We start from the raw sequence: 17,587 nt of genomic DNA on the forward strand, positions 1-17,587 counted from the left end.
CACTCTCGTGTGTGTTTGTTCATTTGTTGTTTGATTGGTTGGTTGGTTGGTTGGTTGGTTGGTTGGTTGGTTGGTTGGTTGGTTGTGTTTCTCCCCCACTAAATTGCAAGCTCTGTGAAGAAAGGAATTTTTATCCATTTTGCCGCTTTGTGCGCCAAGCCCAAGGTACTGTTGTTCAGTTCAATGTCCATCTGCTTGGGACATTTCAATATTACCACCAACTAAATCACTCTTCTGGTATAACATCCTCTAAAAAAAGACTGTTTTTCTCCCACAGGAAAGATTTGTTTATTTTTATGATTCAACCAAATTTACTACTAGTTTCTCCAGAACTATTTGTACCTCTCTCGGGATCCGGAGGCCTTTACTCCTGGGTCATGAATATGGGAAGCTGAGCTCGAGTGCAGTTAACCTGATCCCACCATCACGCGTGTCTGCTTGCTCATGGGATCTGCCTGCTTGTCCACTAGAAGGCTCCAGAGCTGGTTCCTCAGCATGTCTTGTGACTGCAGCCTGACATGTCAAAGCCACGCGAATGCCATCTGTTCAGGTTACATAACAAGATCTGGAACGGTTTTCAATGTAGGATTTGCTGCCCAAATAGAATCATTTTCAGAAAGGAGATTAAGGTTCTTTGCCAGGAAAGGGAGAAATTACCAGAAAAGCTATCATTTTACCGACTCTAAATAAACTTTGCTCCAAAATACATAAATGAAGAAGACAAATTTGCTTCACTAAGAGTCTCCTGCATTAAAAATAAACACAAGGCTATAGCTCAATTTTGTAAGTGCAAAACAAATTCTTAATTGGGAAAATGGAATTACTAATTTAATAGATCTTAATTTTGTTTGAATCATTGGTCTGCCCTGTAATGCTCCAGATAGAATTTGAGGTGGGGGGCAAGGGCTGGGAGAGTGGTGATTGCTAAAGATTTGACAAGCTTGTTAGCATTATAGAGTCTCCTTTCTTTATGGGAGAGAAAGATAACTGATCCACCAACAATGGGACAGAAGCCCTGACTTGTTTTTCTAACATCACCCCCTGTGACCCATGGTAGCCTTATATGACCAAAGAAAACCATTTATGAAATGGCTTCCTGCAGTTAAGGATTTACATTGCAGCTTCGTAGAGTAGATTTTCTCTCACTCAATTTATGCACCTAAACAAGGCTTCATTCCGTGCCCTTCTTCTTATTGGCTCCCTAGTTTAATGAAGTAAGGGTTTATATTAATCATCACTCATTTTTCCACATGGAACTAGCACTATTGTTTTATCTGATTATAAAAAACAGAGATTTTGTAATCTCTGATTGATTTTACTGGGAATTAAATCAGTCGATGGAAAAAAGTATAACAAAGGAAATGAAAACCACTATAACTTCCATTAGCTGGAGATTAAATGGTTAAGATGTTTTGTAGATTCTTCTGTATTTTTTTGCATATGCACATTTCTTTTTTATAAAAGAATTCTACTAATTCTAGTGTACACACCAAAAATATTAGTTAGCTCACAAGATGACAATAAATTACATGTTTTAGGCTGGTTGTATATTCAGAGAGGAACAGAGTCAGATAAGGAAAAAAGCAAGATAGACTCTAATGGAAATTAACCCAGACAAACTGAATAAACGATGGATGGATGGATGGATGGATGGATGTGTATTTTAGTGACTGTCATTAGGAAAGACTACTCTGAAAAAGCAGATTTGAGTAGAGGCCAGTGAGAGACAGCTCTGTAAGGATCTGGGGAAACCCAGTGGAAGGGAATACCCAGTGGAAGGGAATGATAAGTGTGAAGGTACTGAGGCAGGCATGAGATCTTGGCAGAACAGTAAGGAAGCCCCAGGAAGTGGCATAAAATGATTAAGGGGGAGAGTGACAGGAGATGATGGTGCAGAAGCAAGTTTTCCCTTTTCCAGTTTTCTTTCAAACCTGATTGTCTCGAGAAAAAAGTCTCCATTTGACGCAAGTGTGTACCTAACACTCTTCTGACATTTGCTACTTTACCTTTTAACAAAAAGATGGCAGATTTGGGGATCACAGCCTTCTGAGGAGACAGTATTTAACTGAAATATAACAATCTTGTTTGGTTTTTATTTTATTTATTTTATTACTTCTATGAATGAATTCCCATTCATAGAAGTAATAAAGTTTTCTTTTTAAATAAATATGTTTAAATATTAAATTAAATCAACTTAAAGAAAAAAATGACATAACAAATGTATAAGTGATATATAATCAGAAGTAGCAAAAATCATAAAGGTGATTGGCAAATAACTAAAGTTGGGAAACATGGTTCGAGCCCATTTCACCTGCACCTGAACTCCCTAAAGAACTATTCACATCCATTAAAGTCCTGTTTCTGCTTCTGAGATGATTACTATATAGTGAATCTAGGTATGAATTAATCTAGGTACACTAGTCAGTAATACTCCCACCCCAAGTAAAATTGCTGCTTTTTGAGAGCTTTAATTCAAAGATTCTCTTTGGAAGAACTGTCAGGTATCATGGCTCATACAAAGGTTGGGTAGAAGGTTCTTTTCAGAACTAAATAGGTTAAGGAAGCAATTTCCTATTTATATTATCTAGAATTTTGTATTCTTTCCCCTCATTGTTTCTGGATTTATGGATAGTTTATTTTGAGATGTGATACTAAGTTATAAGAAGGTTGGTGTGGTTTTTTTCTGATTGTATTTTTGTTTTTAATCATTCTCGACGTGGCTTCTCCTTTATATCTTTAGTTATAGGACTTCTGTTCAGCTACTCTTCAGGTGGTTGTTCTATAATTTGGTTGTAATTTTGATGTGGTTGTGGGAGGAGGCGAGTACAGCGTTTACCTACTCAGCCATCTTGACCAGAACTCCTCCCAAGAAGTTCTTTCTTAAAGGGAGTGCTTTTACAAACAAAAATATACATTTTGGGAACAAGGATTTGGAGGATGTGTCTATTAACTTTGCTAATGCAATTTTAATTCCTCAATATTGTATATTTGAGTATTTTTTTCTGAAATTCTTCCTAGTGAGACTTAAGCAAGAAGGTGGGTGGCGGTTGCTTAGTATTGTTGGCATTCTCTAGAAGGAGAAAATAAAATGTGAACGTAACTGTTCTAAACACGGGTGCAGGATGATTACTAGAAGTTAAATGGTACACTATATATGCCTAAGTGTAAATATGTGCTTATTTTTCAGTGGCTCCTAGAACAGTGAGTCTGAAAGACACTGTCCCTACATTCAAGTGGGAGAAAGCCCCACTTGCCCTAAATTTTAAATCTTTAAAGAACTGTTGATATAATCTTAATAATCAGAGAAGATATTAGCCACTCATTTACATAACTGGTAGGATTTTTGAAATCCCTATGGCTAAACACATTAGGTGAAGAACCACCCCCCAGCCCCCCCCACACACACACACACAAAGAAAGCCCAGGACTAGAAACCAGAATGCTCTAGATTCTAGTCTCAGCTCTGTCAATTACCTCAATGTCTATTAACCTCAGACAGCTTTCTTAGCTTCTCTGGGCTGTTTTTTTTAACCTTGAAATGAGAGGAATAGATTAAATAGATTCCCCTTAGGATAAAAATGCAATGCTTTTTCCAACAACAATAAATAGAAGAAAGTAAACAATATAGCCCTACATAAACAGGGTCTGGGTTAAAAGTGTAACAGACTTTCTGAATAATCAAGCAAACAAGTTATGAAAAATGACAAGCACAAAAGATATGCTTTTTTAAAAAGTCTAATTGTTGGGACATGCTAAATTACATCAGGACATTGAAAAGCCATAAAAGGATTCAAGCAGACCAAAAGAAATCACATGAGATAAGAAGCCCTCACAGTTGTGATATTGCCTTAGGCCCATGCAACTCCTTGGACCAGAAAAGGAACAAATTTGCCATATATTAAATGACCTGTCTTTTCCATTTCTAAAACATGCTTACCATCTGAGCCATTTTGACATGGCTCTAATGTCAGGTTACTCCTCAGCTGCAATCAATGCATAGCTGTTAGAAGGGAGCTGTGAAAGCTTCATTTCCATTGGGGAGGAAAGGGAACAACGGCCAGGTTATGGAACCATTAGAAAGTATTTTCAGGGCCACACTTATATCATTTCATAATAATGTGCATGTCCTTTTCTGCTTGTATATTGTGTGGTCTATGAACAATTTCTAAATTAAACTATGGTGATTGCTCCCATTAAGTTTGTCCTGGCAAAATTTTCTCTTTTCTACTCCTTTAGGCAGGACCTGTCATTGACCCAATACTCTGAACCAGATATATTCAACTGAGAGAGGAAAACGCAAGCCACGAATAAAACAAAACTGTAAAGACCACAGGGAGCCTTGGCCACATTTGTGGAAGACTAGCAGAATGCCAGCTAGTCTGTCCAGATGTCTGGGAATGGATTAAATTGCTTTCAGAAGCTCATTTAAGGATCTACATGCCACTGAAAGCTTTAGTAATTGACACATTTAAAGGAAGAAAAGGCTGAGTTTACATATTTATTTTTAAATACTAATATATCTTTGTACTTTGGTTACCATTTGTGAGTACATTTTAAATTAGATTCCTTTTAACTATTTTCAGAGCTATTGTTTACTTAGAAGACAACTAGGTAATATAACAAACTGCCGTGGGTGGTGAAATGTCATAACTTACAGGAAGTAATTTCTCTTCCCCAGTGGGTTATCAGGATATGGTGATGACTAGACTTGTTACTCAAATTATTTCTTAACAGCAACCTCAAAGGAAATTATGCTGAATTTGAAACCAGTTACCATTTGAAAGCCTGTGTGGGTTTCAACTCAACGTCTCAAAGACCACATTTTCCAAGGGATCAGAAATCAACATATACATATATAGAATTGCAGATATTATCTACCCCAGGGGCTGGACTCTGAGGTCTAAACATGTCACAGGATAAGCTGAGAGGCTATTTATTTAAGGAAAATTAAGTAGGAGAGGGTAGAAAGAGGCAAAATCTCTCTACTACAGAGGACATTGAATTTGCACTGAGGACATTCCAAAACATTCATCAAGTTTCCTGAAAAGAAAATAAGCAGAAATATAAATGTAGAGTCCAAGGGATACCTAAAGCCCAAGGGAGCAGATATTAGTGATTTTTGAGCTGAATACAAAAATTCCAAGAAACAGAAGGGGGGGAAAAATGTACCAAGTGGCATCCTTCCCACATCCAAATGCAGGAATACACATGAGTTATAAGACCATGCAGGTTATGAACTTCCTACACAAAACCAACAAACATTTTGTACATCAGAATTGCTGGAGCAGTTGCAGATATCTTTGTTTGTTTGCTTGCTTGTTTGCTTGTTTTTGATGAGTCCATAACATCTCTGAAACACAAAACTGAGCCATAAAAAATACAATTGACCACATATGTTAGTTTTCTTGAACCTTCTCATTATCAGAATTGGCCAATTTTAAGCCTTCCAAAGTGAGTAAAGAATGCATCATTCAGACACTAAAAATGTCCTTCCACCCTGTGCTGTAGCAATTAAACAATCCGACATGCTTTTTCAAAACATACAAAAATAAAACCAAAAAGTAAACAGGATTGTGGAATTCCCTGACGCTGTGTTCAAGTATTCAGCAGCAGCCTCTGTATTAGACTGGAACACTGCAACAGCTTAAACGTGCATTGTATTTAATTTTCCTTTTTTCTACAGAATACAGAAGTACATATTTTACAGTAATTAGGTTGGCATTGCACACACTAAATAAACAGGATGTCTGAACAGTATGCATAAAAGATTTCAGAATGACAAGGCAAGCAAATTACACATACAATGCCTACACTTTCAGAAAGAACTGAATGCTCGGAAAGTACTAAATTACATGCAGATACTATGAAAAATTGATGAGGTCGTAGTGTAGTTGGTAAAGGTGAGGCTTGGAGCTTTTTTTCACTTAAAATACTTTGGGCTCATTTGTGTGTGTAATGCATCAATCCTTCTTGGAACAAAGAAAAGCCACAAATGTGAACAGAATAAAAGTCCTCTCCAAATGGAAGATACAAATCAGAATCTTTGTCTGAGGTTTGCTTCTGCCCCCATGTAGAGGTGACCTGGCACACACTCAGCTAGACACAAGGTAACATAATACAGAAATGTTGTGACGAGGATCCACAGGTCTATGCTGCCCTTGCTCTGCCCTATTCTGACTGTCACTCAGTAACAGGACTGATTTAAGTAAGCAGTTCAACTAAATCAGTCAGGTTTGGTATCCCTCTTCTCCAAGGTCATATGATTGGACATGCTCATATACTCCTGGGGTGGGACAGCATAAGTCACTAATCTTGCTGAGTCATGCTAAACTCTTTGGGCATGCAGCATTAGTGCTTTAATTAAAGTGCCCTTAGGAGCATTTGGAAGCAATGACTCACCCTCTCCCTTCTTTGCTAGGTGTGTGTCTGGGACATCGAACAGAATTCCATACAGGATGTGATTAATATAGGTCAGTCTTGATTAGATTATTTAAAAAGGGAAATCTGCCCACTTCTTACAGATTTGACAAAGGAAAAGGTATTTTCCTAAATTTTCTGTACATGCAAAAGATCATAGTAGGAGAGAACAAAAGGCAAGGGTATTTATGGATGTATTTCCCCATCCCAACCCCTAGGTGTAGGAAAGTAACAGAAATTACTGTCTTGGATAAGATTCTGCTAATGCCAGAGTATAATGAGTTTCCAATCATCAAAAAGACGTCACACTTGTATAGACTTTTAGAATTTGCCGAACATTTTTACATAAATAATTTCATTAGTTCCTCACAGCTTCCCATGAAACATAGAATTGTTCTCTTTATATAAGTTGATTTAAAAAAAAAAAAAACTTTGAATACACTGTAATATGTGTACTAGTGATGTTCATTATACAAGTAATTTTCTTTGTCCTTTACAAGTGTGTCCAGTATAGGAATTCCTCCAGCCTCCACAAATATACACCCTACCCTACCCCACAAATATACATCATCCTATCCTCCCCCAGATTATACAGAAGAATGATTGCAAGAGAAAGTGGTTATTCACACCTAACTTTAATTTCTCTAAAACAGGAAGCAGGCAAGACAGTAAGGGGAAAAGGGAAGCTAACTCCTTCCTCTTTCATTTTTTCTGGGGCTCTGATGCTAAGAAATGATGCAAAATATATATATATTTTTTTTTGATGCAAAATATTTAACCCAATCACCATAAGAGAAAATATAACTAAAACTATCAATGACAAGAGTTAAAGAAAGCTATGTTTTTAAAGACAATGTTCAGCACATGGTATGCACACATGTGTGGGTGTGTGAATTAAATGAAGTACAATGAGATTTCTTAATTATTATTTTTCCTTTGCTTCATAGTTTTTTAAAGGATACTCTTTATTTACCCTGATAACCAAAGTTCCCCGTCAGGTTTGGGGCAACTTGTCTCCTTTTGCATTCATTCAATGATATGTCATCAATTGTATAAATGCCACTGTTCTATTTAGCAATCAACACAAAACTTTTTTCTGTTTGAGCAGCTTTGATAATGATTTGATTCCCTCTATTTGTTCTAGTCACATTCATTTCTTTCCCTTTGTCTACCTGTCTCTCAAGCTGTTGTCTGACTCCCCCCTTCCCCCCACCCCCCACCCCCTCCACCCCCCTCATTTCACCCTCTCTTTCTCCCACCTCACACTATCCTCCCCTACCTCACTCCTGTTAACTGATGTCCTTTGTCTATAAAGAATAATATCAATGCATGAATACTTCCCACCCTTGGGCCCTTTTATATCACTATTCATTCTTCCCACAGCCTGCCCCAAAATATTTTATTGCAAATGCTTAAAGATTCACCTTAAAAATCAGTTGCTAATGGTTCATCATATGCCTGAAAGCGAAAACTTGGAGCTAATCCAAATGTTTCTCAGTAGGAGATTTTGGTTACATAAATTGTGGTGAATTTAAAAAATGAAATACCACACAACCATAGAAATTGACATGGAAGATTGTTCATGACATATTTTTGCATGAAAAAAGTCAGTTACAGAGCAGTACATGTAATATGAAGACACTGTTAAATATAAACATGTCTTAGCCTATTTGCACTGCTATAACAGAATTCCATAGACTGGGTGGCCTATAAACAACACTTATTTCTCACAGATCTGAAGGCTAGAAAGTCCAAGATAAGGGTGCTGGCTGATTTGGTGTTTGGTAAAAGCCCACTTCCTGGTTCACAGATGGCCATTTTTGCACTGTGTCCTCACATAGAGAGAGGGGCAAGGGATCAATCTGGGGTCTCTTTTATAAAGGCACTTACCCCATTCAAGAAGGCACCATCCCATCTTCACAACCTAAATCACCTCCCAAAGTCCCCACCTCCTAATAGCATCACACTGGGTTTTAGGTTTTAACACAAATCTGGGAGAACACAAACATTCTGTCTATAGCAATTTACATGATAATGGTTTGAGAAGAATTTATTCCAAATTGTCAGAGAGGTTGCCTCTAAGTAGTGAAATTAGAAGTGATTTAATTTCATTTTTAATTTTTTTTAGTTTCGTGATACATCCACATTGCTTCTTTTACAAAATTCAAATGTTTCTCAAATACAAATTTAATCACTGCTACACAAAGTAAGACATCAAAGACTCACCTTCCCTAGCTTCTCACTGCTGCTTCCCCCCTTTTTTTAATATATACATTGGGTTCCCCGACCCCCTTCCAACATGGGGGACAAGGGGTTCCCCCACACCAACAAATAATTCTCAGACACCAGCAAGGAGTCCGAGAATTCAATTCAATTCTGACACTATCTACCTGGGGGTAGTATCAGAATCCATAGGTTAAGGGTTTGGCCCTACAAGACTGCCCCCCTACCCCATCACCACCATGACACAGCAGATACCAGCCACAAGACCAGGCTACCCATGCTTTTGACTAATTGGCCACAGATTGGAGGTACCACTAATTCCCTCCAACTCCAAATGCCAATCACAAGTCCAGGTTATCACCTGCACTTCTGACTGACTGGCTATAAATAAGAGGTTCCCACAACCCCCTCCCTGTGTTTAATTAATTTGTTAGAATGGCTCACAGAACTCAGAGAAACATGTTACTTACTACATTACTGGTTTATTGAAAAAGGACATAACTCAGGAACAGCCAGTTGGAAGAAAGGTATAGGGCAAGGTATGGGGAAAGGGCATGTGGCTTCCAGCCTCTCTCCAGGTCCACCACTCTCCCCACATCTGCACATGCTCACCAGCCTGGAAGCTCTCCAAATGCCATCCCCTTGGGTTTTTATGGAGGTTTTATTACATAGCCACGATTGATTAAATCACTGGTCAATCTCCAGACCCTCTGCCCTTCCCAGAAATCAGGGGGCAGGATTGAAAGTTCTTAAGCCTGGGCTCGGCCTGCTCCCAAACCGTGTCCGCAAGTCAAAATGTCACATCCATTCCCGCAAGCTAAGCCCTCCAACCCCAGTAACCCCCGAGTCTTCTATAACATGGACATCAGAGGCCAGGGAGTTGCTCAATTTGTCTTAGAATTGTTTGCAGATATTTTACCCAAAACTGCAGAAAATTTTCATGAATTGTGTACAGGAGAAAAAGTGGTTTCACCACTGGGGAAACCTCTCCTTTTCAAAGATGCCTTTCCATCAAATTATTAAGAAATTTATGATTCAGGGTGGAGATATCTCAAATCAGAATGGGACAGATGGAGAAAATATTTATGGTGAAAAATTTGAAGATGAAAATTTCTATTAGAAGCATGACCAGGAAGGTTTATTGAGCATGACAAATGCAGGCTGCAATACAAATTGTTCTCAGTTTTTATCACAACAGTTTTGACTCTTCCTTTGAATGGGAAACGTGGTATTTGGCCAAGTAATTAAAGGAATGAGTGTGGCAAGAATTCTGGAAAATGTAGACATGAAAGGAGAAAAACAGGCCAAATTATGCATTATTGCAGAATGCAGAGAATTGAAGGAAGGGGATGATGGGGAATATTCCAAAAGATGGTTCTGATGACAGTCATCCAGATTTCCTCAAGGATGCAGATACAGATTTAAAAGATGTAAATAAAATATTATTAATAACAGAAGACTTAAGAAACATTGGAAATACTTTAAGTCCCAGAACTGGGAGATATCCCTTAAAAAAATATACAAAAGTTTGAAGATAGGTGGAAGGTTCAAAGAGTGTTATTGAGAAAGTAGATAGATGAAGCTGCAACTGGTAGCTTTAAGCTGCATACTGAAGATCGGTGCTTGGAAACTGAAGATGTCAAATTGGTGGGGAACAATCAACAGTTGTTTGGCAGCTCTTGAAATAGACCGATCAAACACCAAAGCATTGTACTGAAGAGCTCAAGGACAATGAGGATTAAAAGAATACTATCAAGCATTGACTGATTTTAAGAAAGCTCAGGAGATAGCACCAGAAGATAAAGCTATCAAGGTAGAACTGAAAGTCAAACAAAAGGTAAAGGCACAGAAAGAACACTGTATGCAAAAATGTTTGCTTAATAAGGAACTCAGTTTTGCTTAAATATGATACATCGATTGTATAAAGGCAATAAGAAAATTAAAGGGATTTTGTCTGTTACATATAATCCCTAATGTGTATCCTTTGATACTTCAGTTCCCTTATGTTTACAGTTTAGGAATACTGATATGGGATCATTCTTAATAAAAGTATTATAAAATACACACACACAGAAAGTTCCAAGCCTCTATTCCAAGGTTGGTTCCCTTGGCAACCAACCCCCCACCCATCAGTGCTTTCCCCAAATCACTTTATTAACATAACAAAAGACACTGGTTTTTTTTGTTTTGTTTTGTTTTGTTTTTCTACTCTCAACACTTAGGAAATTCCCAGAGTTCTGGGAGCTGGGAGCCAGGAATTGTGGATGAAGACCAGGTACATATGAAAAATATATTTTGATCATCTGCGTGACCAAATATATATTTCTTATAAATCACATTATCACAATGTAGGTAGCAGGAGAAAATATTTCTCAACTACCCACCAGAAGACAGAAGACACACTGAGGCTGTCACTAGCCTCATTCCTTCCCTCCCAACCACAGGTCAAGCAGCACACAAGGTACGCGTAGCTCCTGGAGCCCAGCGTGGACCCTCCCACTGGGGAGAAGAGCAAAGATTCTTAACTCTCAAGGACAGACCTATCTCTCCTCTGGGCCAAAGTCAACATCTACACTTTGGAATGCCCTATTTATAACACCCAATTGGTTCAGCTACAGTCAGGACTGGTAATGTGGACCCAGGCTGAGGTTACCTCTGCAGATCATTTCCAGGGAAATTGATTGTGTATCTAAGATTAGAGGATTTGGACGACTGTTTAACCCATTTAAACAAACCTATCTTCAGTTTATTTAGCAATAGCCTTTATATACACAGTTGTATACCAACTGCAATGATTTCATATTATTCTTCTCTGTTCAATAAATGACGTAACAACTAGGGCAACTTACTGCTGTTCATTTATTCATATCATGAAAAATCTAAGGTCAATAAAACTGCATATGCTAGCAAATGTTCAGTGATTCATATTCCTTATTAATTCAGATTGGGCACTCTCCTCTCCAGGTTGAGTTCAGTTTTATTGTAAAAATATATCCACCAATTAATATCATCTAAAAATGATACATAGGGTTTATGCATTTATTTCTTCATTCAAAAAACAAACATTATTGAGTACCTATTTTGTGCCAGGTATTGAGATGGCCCAGAGAACACGGATAGAGCTAAGATAGTCTTTCTGCATTTAAGGATCGCTCAGGCTGGTTGGTGCAAGACAGATAAGTAAGGAGAAAATTGGTCCCCAGGGAATTAAATGCTATGATAGAAACTTACTATCTATGTGTTGATGACTCTTGGCCCATAGCTCTCTTCCATATGCTCAGCTGCTTTTTGGGTAGCTCCACTTCGGTGTTCCTCAGAAAAACAGAACCCATTCTAAGTATTTAAAACAGAGAGTTTAATGCTACACAGGGGAGAGAAAAGCTGAGAGGCCAAACCAGAGACTCTGAGTCAGGCAACAGCAGGAAGCCACTACCTGCCTCCTCTAGACTGGAGGGACAAAGGAAGGTGATTGTGTCACCAGAACACAAGGTGTGGGCCTCCTGGAGGAGACTGGGACAAGCCTGTCAGGAAGGAGCTAGGGCCACCGAGCAGAAGCAGCTGCTGCTGGAGACACTGTGAGAGGTGGAAAGGCAAGAGGAGCCATATACTAGCTTTTCCCCTCTTCTTGTTCTCTAATCCCTTACCAGTGCCTCCTTCTTGCCCAAAACAAGCCAGCAGCCAGCTGACGTGGAGCCTGGGAATCATAGCAGCAAGTCAGCTCCTGGTGACACACAACAAACAGGGACAGAGCAAGGAAAATAATCTGTGAGCAACAGACTCAGGACCAATACATGCCTCAAACTCAATATGTTCAAAATTGAACTCTTCATCTCGCTCACAGCCCAACCTTATGCCCAGAAACCTCTTCATTCTCCTCTGTTTCCTACTTCAACAATTGCTACCAACAATTACCCAGGTCAAAAACTTGACTATCCCCCTTGATTTCTTTCTCATCCTCATTCTGACAGTCCCCAAGTTGGCTGACCTCTGTCCATACTTCCTTCGTCAGGTCACCATCACCTCTGACATCAGTGACCACACCAGCCTCTTAACTGATCTCCTGCTGCTCGACTTGCCTCTTGCTCTCCTTTCAATTCATTTTGTCCAGAATAACCTTCATAATGTACAAATCTGATTATGTCAAACTCTTGCTTAAAATCTTTCTTCTAGTGAGTATTTATGGCATTTCTTCAGAATAAAAGCTAAACTCCTTTTCAGGTGAAGCCCTTCTAATCTGGCCCCTTCTTCTTCGGTCTCTTTCATTCATACATTTATTCATTTAATAAATGTTGATGGAGTGACTTCTCTCTGTCAAACACTAGGCCAAGCACTGGGGATACTCCCTACCCTGAATGAGCCAGGTTCTCACTAACGAGCACCCTGAATCACATTCCCTCTCTCCTTCCTCTTCCCCAGCCACACTCTCCTTTATTCCCCTCCCCTAGCTTATTCCTATTCTTCCTCCATATCTGAGATGATTCTTCCTCCAAGGAGCCATAACTCATTCTCCAAGTCTGGGCTTGTGTCCTGTCATGCGGGGTCTCATCTCCTGCTCCCCGCACAAGAACACAGGATATGGTGAGGCCAAAAAGGAACACCCACGGAGCCATAGACAGCGGAATCATACCACTATATTCTCTCTGGCGGCCAGGTTGGAGACACAAGAAGCAGGAGCTGCACGATCCTCAACCTGCCATCTGTGCTTGCTAACCCCACTTGCTGGTCACAATCCGCCATCTGCTTCTTTGCCAACCAACCCACCAACCAACCCCCAACTATAGCTACAGCAGTTACATTAGTGGCTAATGGCTAACCGGTTACAGCTGATGGTCAACTAGTCACTGCTGATGGCCATCTACTACCCGAGCCAGCATCTTTACACGTGAGGTCAAGAGCCTGGAAACTGCTCTCTGGGACTCCATCCCCACAGTCCCTTCTAAATATCCCCAGAGTGTCTTATGTCTACTCCTTTCAAGAGCTAACCACACTTTTCAAAAGTCCCTTTACGGACCTAAATCCTCAAATACTGTGTAAATTCCTTGAAGCTCTATTTCATTCACTGCTGTATTCCCATCACCTAACAGAGTTCAGCATATTGCAGGGCTTCAAATCTTTGTTAAATGATTCAATTAATTAACTAATAAGCCCAAGGTGCTATGGGAAGGTGCCCTATCAAGAGCATGTCACCCAAATCTGGGGATTGTTGAACAGTAGGAAGAGGAGTATGGGGACAGAGCCCCAGAGAGCAGTTTCCAGGCTCTTAGCCTCATGTGGAGGGGTCCTGGCTCGGGTGGTGGATGGCCATCAGCTGTGGCTGGTTAGCCAATTGGCCACTGATATAACTGCCGCGGCTGCGCTGGTTGGGGAGTCGGTCAGTTAGCAGGCAGAAAAGCGGACAGCAGGTCGCACGTCATCTGAATCCAGCCTCCAGTGAGTCTATAGTAGTATAACTCCCCTACCTATGGCTCCGTGAGTGTTCCTTTTTGGCCTAGTTATATCCTGTGTACTTGTGTGGGGAGCGGGTGCTGAGACCCCGCAGGCTGCCCTGCATGACAAGGAGGTTGAGAAAGTTTTATCCTGGGGAAGGTAGTGTCTAAACTCTATTATGAAGGACAACTTGGAAAAATTGTTATAAGTTGGAAGGACAAAAATTAGGTGAAATAATTAGGGAGAGCAAGTCAGTGAGAAAAGGTAACATGGTATGAACACAAAGTCATATTGCAGGAGTTTTAGGTAGCTGTATAAAGCCTGATTCATAAAGTTTAAGAAAAAAGATAGTGAAAAATTAGGCTAACTAGGAATAATGAAGGGCCTACCTCATGGGTTAAAGAGCTTAAACTGAAATTCCTGAAAGATGTTAAACAAGAAATTCATGTGGTCACGCTTGCATTTACAATGACACTCTGGCAGCTGTGTGGTGAGTGAATTAAGATGAGTGAGCAAGGCTGACTGCAGGAACAGCAGTTGAGACAAAAAATGATTAGGGCCTGAATTTGGGTAAAGAGATATAAAGAAATGGAATTGACAGGACTTGGTGACTGACTGATAAGGTAAACAGAAAAATAAAGGGTGAATCTGGAAATATAAGCTTAATTTCAGCACGTTGGGTTTGAGTTGCCTCTTGGCCATCAAGGTAGGAATGGTCATTTGGACTATATATGCCTGAACTCAGAAATGGTCTAAACTGAATACATGGGATAGGAGTGTGTATTGGAGTAAGAAGATCAAGTGAGAAAGGGATGGGTATATGGATGTTCATTGCACAAGTCTTCCAACTTTCTTCTAACTTGAAATTTTTCATAATAAAATGTTGAGGAGAAAAAGTAAGAAGAGGATGAAGGAAATAAAGAAAAATAGAATACAGTTCCAGTCAAGATGGCAGAGTAGGTAAATGCTGTGCTCACTTTCTCTCATGACCACAACAAAATTACGACTAATATATAAAACAACCATCATTGAGAATCACCTGAAATCTTGCTGAACCCCTACAGCTACAGACATACAGAAGAAGCCACTTGGAGACTAATAGGAGGGGCAGTGATGAGAAAGGGCTGGTCCCAAACCTGCATGTGACCATTAAAAATCAGGACGGATATCTTGGTTGTGGAGGTCCTCCCCAAAGGAGAAAGGGGTCCTAGCACCCCACCGAGCTCCTGAGCCCAGGGTTCCAGTGCCAGGGAGAGAAGTCCCCATAATTTCTAGTGTGAAAAACAGTGGAGATTGTGGCTTAGAGAAACAAAGGGCAGCTGGAGTCCCAGGTGCTCTTTTTAAAGGGAGCATGCATGGACTTTCTGATGGAATCAATGGCTCTGAGCTCCATCGCTGGGGCAGCAGCCATAGAGGTGACAGGGATATACGGGCGTAACTGAGTTGTCTGGCTACAGGATAAGAGGCAACTTTCTTCAGGATAGAGGAGCTGGTGGAAGTCATTGTTTCTTTGTTAAGCCCTCCCCCTTTCCGCAGGCGCAGGCGGCCACCATATCTGAGTCTCCATCAAGCTGGCTGACACCATTCATTCTCCATGCCCTGGTGATTCTGAGACCCTGCCCTGCCCAACTTTCGGGCACACCCAAACCACTTCCCATGATTTTTTGTACAAACCACCTGCCTTGGCTCATGCTGCAGACTTTCCTAGGGTCTCTCAAAGGTTCCCAGAACCCAGACAAGCAGCATCTTGCTTGAGCATGTCCTGCACCTCAAGCTGAGCAGCCCTAAGCCCAGCACTAGTGGCAGCTGGTCTTGGTTTGCAGCTTTGCCTCTTGAGACACTTCTAAGCATGGCGTGGGCAGTGGCCACCTGCAGATTGCTTTGTAGCACCTGCCGGGTGGCCCCAGGTTGGGCACAGGATGTGGATGAACTTGACCTGCAGTGGGTCCCCTCCCAGGTGACCCTGGGGCTGGCATGTCCAGTGGCCAGCTTCAAAATGAGCTGGAGCATCACCCAACTGCCTCCAAGAAAGACACACCCAACAGGCAGATTGGGCAGGCACAAGAGCCCTGCTGAATCAGATCCTATAGGCCCAGCCCCTTTACCACAACTGCTCCACTGTAGTCATGGCCAGTCCTGACAACCAGTGAGCCCAAGGGTCAATCCTTCCCAATGAAGTGCAAACAGCAACCAAGGCTCAACCACAATAGGGGGCACATACAACCCACACAAGTGTGCAGCTCAGGTGACCAGGAAGACTGTGCCACTGAGTCCCATAACACATCTATTTCATAAAGTCACTCCACTAAGACTGGCAGACATAACAGCCCTACCCAATACATAGATACAAACAGGGAGGTAGCTAAGATAGGGAGACAAAGAAACAAGTCCCAAATAAGAGAACAGAACAAAGCTCCAGAAAAAGAACTAAACAAAATAGAGACAACCAATCTACCAGATGCAGAGTTCCAAATACCGGTTATAAGGATGCTCAATGATCTCAGGGAGAACATCAACAAAGATATAGGAAACATAAAAATGGAGATAGAAAACAATAAAGAACCAGTCAGAAATAAAGAAAACAATAATGGAAATGAAGAATACATTACAGGGAATCAACAGTAGATTAGATGAAGCAGAGGATCAAATCAGCAATTTAGAAGGTAAGTTAACAGAAAACACCCAATCAGAACAGCAAAAAGAAAAAAGAATTAAAAAAAATGAGGATAGTTAGGGGATCTCTGGGACAATATCAAGCATCCCAACATTTACATCATAGGGGGACCAGAAGGAGAAGAGAGAGAGCAAGGGATTGAAAACCTATTTAAAGAAATAATGACAGAAAACTTCCCTAACCTGGTGAAGGAAACACAAACTCAGGAAGTGCAGAGAGTCCCAAAGAAGATAAACCCAAAGAGGCCCACACCAAGACACATCATAATTAAAATGCCAAAGCTTAAAGACAACAAGAATCTTAAAAGCAGCAAGAGAAAAGCAATTAATTACCTACAAGGGTGCTCCCATAAGATTGTCAGCTGATTTCTCAACAGAAACTTTGCAGGCCAGAAGAGATTGGCATAAAGTATTCAGTGATGAAAAGCAAGGACCGACAACTAAGATTACCCTACCAAACAAAGCAGTCCTTTAGAATCAAAGGACAGATAAAGAGCTTCTCAGACAAGAAAAAGCTAAAAGAGTTAATCACCATCAAACCAGTATTACAAGGAATCTTAGAGGGACTTCTTCAAGGTGAAAAAATTTAAAAATATGAATACTAAAATGGCAATAACTACACACCTATCAACAATTACTTTCAATGTAAATGGATTAAATGCTACAAAAAAATTGGTGGCTGAATGGATAAGAAAACAAGACCCTTACATATGCTGCCTACAAGAGACTCACTTCAGATCAAAAGATACATACTGAGAGTAAAGGGATAGGAAAAGGTATTACATGATATGAAAACAAACAAACAAGCTGAGGTAGCAATACTTATACCAGACAAAATAGACTTTAA

The 17,587-nt window shown here is 40.2% G+C and overlaps 1 pseudogene across 1 annotated transcript; it reads left to right on the top strand.

The window, feature by feature from the left end:
- Positions 1 to 9,435: 9,435 nt before the first annotated feature.
- On the top strand, positions 9,436 to 10,543 carry LOC308497898 (peptidyl-prolyl cis-trans isomerase D-like; annotated as a pseudogene). The gene has a single exon. The product of its transcript is annotated as a peptidyl-prolyl cis-trans isomerase D-like (transcript).
- Positions 10,544 to 17,587: the final 7,044 nt, after the last annotated feature.

The sequence above is a fragment of the Rhinolophus hipposideros genome (assembly GCF_964194185.1).
Source record: "Rhinolophus hipposideros genome assembly, chromosome: 5".
In the NCBI taxonomy this organism is placed as follows: Eukaryota; Metazoa; Chordata; class Mammalia; order Chiroptera; family Rhinolophidae; genus Rhinolophus; species Rhinolophus hipposideros.